Below are 4,308 nucleotides of genomic sequence, written 5' to 3'. Positions count from 1 at the left end.
GGAAAGTCTTCCAGCGCTAGTGTACTCCCAGTATTGTTCCTCCCATTCAGCTCCAAGAAAGTGGCCCGAAACAATAGTGGTCTATTTGGTGCTTTTCTACGTCCTCTTATGGAGGAATTGCAAGACTTGTTCATGTCAGGAATACAAGTACACTACAACTATGATGTCAACAAAATCTTTGGCATGGGAACTGAACGGGAACAAACATGCATATTACGCGGGATGCTTATGATGGTCAGTGGAGACCATCCTGCCCAATGAAAAATAAGACTCTTCAAGGATGGTGGCAAGGAGGGTTGTCGAAGAGACAAGCCCAAAGCAACTCTTGATGCTAGTAATCCCATGTATAGAGAGCGATATGTTTATGATGGTAATAGACGACAAGCAAGATATCCACCAACTAAACGCTCCATTTTGGAAATGTCCAATGCAGTAACTCAGGCCAAAAGATCAACCTCTCAAACTCAAAGAGAGGCTAATCTTGCACATGCAAGACTATCGGGAGAGTCAATGCTATGGAAGTTCTTTGACTTATATGGCTTTGACTTGTCACGTGACTTGGTGTATGATACAATGCATGTTCTTCCATTGAATTTGTTCACTAAATATACATCAAATGTCATGCAAGTATTGCAAAATGAATCGAAAAAGAAGGTGGATGAATGTTGCAAGCTTGTATACAAGCTTGCACCACCATCAATTCACAATGGCAGGTGGCCACACACTCCTAGCAAGCACTTTGAAGGTTTTAAGTCAGAGGAAAGTCATAAATTAGTTCAGTGGTGTCTGCCATATGTATTGAGTGTCATCAACGAGGTATCAAGACCCATGTATGAGCTTGGTCTTCTCCTAATAGACATTGCCCACACATTTTACAATTTTAGTCGTGAGAAGGGTTGGACAAAGGAGAGTATCGAGATGATGAGATCATTGTTCTCATCTTGGCGAGTAAGGAGCGAGGAATTCTTTGGTCCAAACTCTTCACCATTGGAGCATGTTGCTGGGAATGGGGAATTGCTTGATGACATTATCAGGCATGGATCTCATGATGTATATTGGTGTTACATTTTTGAAAGGATGGTCTCCATATATATGGGAGTAAAGACAAATAAAAAAATATGAGATAACTTATGTCCACTTTTACAAGCGTGTTTTGTTTACATGGGTTACTTGCATGCTTCAAGAGGAGAAGGATGGATTCCTGCCACACGAGAGGAATTTATCATTCTTACACCAAAGGTTGATACTCCCAGATGATTTCACTCTACTGCATCCTATGAGTCCACAATGCTCTATCTTCCATATATGAAAAAGGGCTCTTGGAACTCTCATCTCTAACAAGAGCCAGGGAGCTATGGCATAAGATTTTGGTAGATTATGAACCGGCTTACTGCCACAACATGATTAGAGCGAAAGGGATAGGTATAACCAAGAAGAAATGCACAAAGAGATGCCTTTCAGATGAGGAGAAAAGGTACTTTCAGCAACTGTGGGCAATGACAGTTAGCGAAGGTGAAAATACTCTTGTCACAACCTACCAAAAGATACTTTACGAGGGTGAGGCTTTTAAAGTTGGTGACCATGTGACTGTAAAGCAAGACAATGGTGATACTGATGCTCTTCCTGTAGGGCATTGGAAGGCCAAAATAAAAACATTGTTCTCTATCGAGCACAATGGTCAATATTATTTGTATTTTGGGGCAGAGTATTATAGACAATGCATATCCTCATAGAATGGGGTTGACAAACTAATAGTTCATCATGCAACTGGAATGAGCATTGTACAACAACAAACTATGCCATACACTTGGGATTGTGTAAGACCAATCTCATCTTTGATGCATAAGTTCATACCTCTTCCGTTGACACGTAATAGGCTAGTAGCGTATGAGGTGAAGGATTTGATTCAAAGAAAGAGGCTTACATTTCTCGGAGAGATCGGACATGCACCCCCTTGGTTAGAGGTTGGTGATATTGTTCTAGCAACCAAAAGTGATGGTGAAGATGATCTTGTACATGCAGTTGTTAGAGAGATTGACTAGCAGGGCAAAAAATGCAAATTAGCATGGCTAGTACATGATAGTGCTGATCATTGTACATGGAGGGTACAAAGCCAGCAGTACGAAGAGAGAGATTGGAACTCATGCAAAGTAGTGATACATGACTTTATTGTAGTTAGTAGAAGGTGCATGTCTTCAAGAAGTGGTGCACAATTAAATTTGCCAGTAGTTTGGAGATACACAAGTGCTTAGCCTTTGATGTATCTAACATTTAAATACTTTAATTGATTGGAAAAAATGTTTTGTTCTCGTTTTTAAGTTTTGTTCACACTTTATATGATTTAAGGTTTAACTTGTGACATTGTAGCTATTACATGGCTTCTCCATCTGAAACAATGTCTCTCAAAGGGACAATAGCAATGCTAGAGAAAAGGGTAAAAGAGCTAGAATCAAGTGGTGGAGAGTCCTCTAAGGCTGGTCATAAGAATAGTATGGCAGCTAGAAGATTGTCTCAAAGGCATAGAAAGGCTATACAAGTTGCAAAGGAAGACACAGTTGAAAAACCAGTTCCGACATACGAGCAACTCTTTCGCTTCCCACTCAAGAAAAGTGATAGAGATCCAACACTCTTGTATGGAAAGGAGTTCCTTGCAAAGTATTACGCTGACAGTCTACATGCAGTTCATTGCTCCAATCTGAGAACTATTAGAGGTTGGATGAAAGCACTTGATTCCAAGCTTTGTGACCTACGGCACAATCTAGAGGGGAAGGATGAACTTGTGAGCTTCATTCAAGAGCACCATGATGAAATTGAGGAGATGAGGTTCCGTGGTGCAGAGTACCTTTGGAAAGTGGAGGACATCTACACATTTTGCTTGCGTCACAGGCAAGCAAAGCAAAAGAATGAAAAGAAAAAATCAACGCTGGTCAATACCACAAATTTAATATCTGTAAGCCACACTATCATTACTTTTTCATAGTTTTTAGCTATCATAGTAAGATTGATTATGTGAAGTTGTGCATTGTAGGGAACCGACTTAGTGAATGCAAAGGCGGAAGACAAAGAAAAACAGCTTGTGGGAGTTTCTCCCACAACTTTTAATTTTTTTGTTTTTTTTAGTTAAAGTTACTTAGAAATGTTATACAATTGCAGATTGAGGAAAATCATTTACAACCTATCAATGAGGATGTGTATCATCCTCATATTGACTTTGAGAAAGACTAGAACTATTCAAAGGATATTTTCACTGGCGTGCAAGTTGAAGCCCTTCTAGATGTATGTTTACGCAACTTATACTATCTCGAATTATTTTGTACACTTTCTTGAATCTAGTTATTTATTATTAGTATGTAGAAGGAGAGGAAGAGGCTTTGGCTTCAAATGGTTCTTTCTTGGCTCTTATTGGAGATGTCCCAAAGGTATGTCTATGTGACTGTCCTTTACAATAATTAAACTAGATATATAATTAATGTGTTATATTTTGAGAACATGCAAAGGTTGAACTCATTAAAGAACAAATGGATTTTGAGAGCTCTCATGAGGAAAATCAAGTGGATGTGAGCTCTAGAAAGAGCAAGCGTGCACCTAAGGTTTACTCACATCTTTTACCTTAAATATATTTCATATCCTTGTATGCTTTGAGCTTTAACTTAAGTTTTTTGATGCAGTGGAATCAAAAGATGATGGATATGATGCTGACTAAAAAGGCAAAAAAAGATTGCACCAAGAAAAAGGTAGTTGTTATCAATTGCCCAAATGTTCATAGTCTAGAGCTCTAACTGAACTTTTATGCTTTCAATTTTCTATGCATGCAGAGTGTACTGAAGAACGTTCTTGATGAGAGTGTTACTCTTCAAACCACAAAAGCCTTCAATGAACTCTCAAATGGGCTGCATGAATATGTAAGGAGATTGACTTTAGGTGTACTCATCTTTTGGATATGAACTTTGATAAAGACGATCAAGAGACGATTTTAATCAAGTTTTTAGAGGTTCCAACAGTTGATGCATTGTATCTTACGCTAAAGGCTAGTTTCAATCTAGCAAAGCGTAGTACGGATTTCACAGGAGATCGTCAAGAGCAAAGTATGGATGGCATGCGCTCATCATTTGTGGTGTACCTTTTGGCCACAAACAAAGTTAGAATTTCCAAATGTGACTCTTCTCCACTAAGTGTGGATGATGTAATTGTGGTTGAGTGATTTATGCTGATTTGTTTATTTTAATGTAATCTTGAGACCCAAAGAAAGGGTGAACATTCTAGCATCAACTATTTTCAATTATTAAATTTATGACTTACATTGAATTC

The 4,308-nt window shown here is 38.5% G+C and overlaps 2 pseudogenes; both read left to right on the top strand.

Annotated features, from left to right (window-relative positions):
• The first annotated feature begins 420 nt into the window (after positions 1–420).
• LOC147446375 (uncharacterized) lies at positions 421–1,962 on the top strand (annotated as a pseudogene).
• A 412-nt stretch (positions 1,963–2,374) lies between these two features.
• On the top strand, positions 2,375–3,906 carry LOC147446374 (uncharacterized; annotated as a pseudogene).
• Positions 3,907–4,308: the final 402 nt, after the last annotated feature.

Source organism: Adiantum capillus-veneris, chromosome 12, assembly GCF_014529385.1.
Source record: "Adiantum capillus-veneris isolate H3 chromosome 12, ASM1452938v2, whole genome shotgun sequence".
NCBI lineage: Eukaryota > Viridiplantae > Streptophyta > Polypodiopsida > Polypodiales > Pteridaceae > Adiantum > Adiantum capillus-veneris.
The sequence above is the reverse complement of the archived record's forward strand: the minus strand, read 5'-3'. Positions and strand labels throughout refer to the sequence as shown.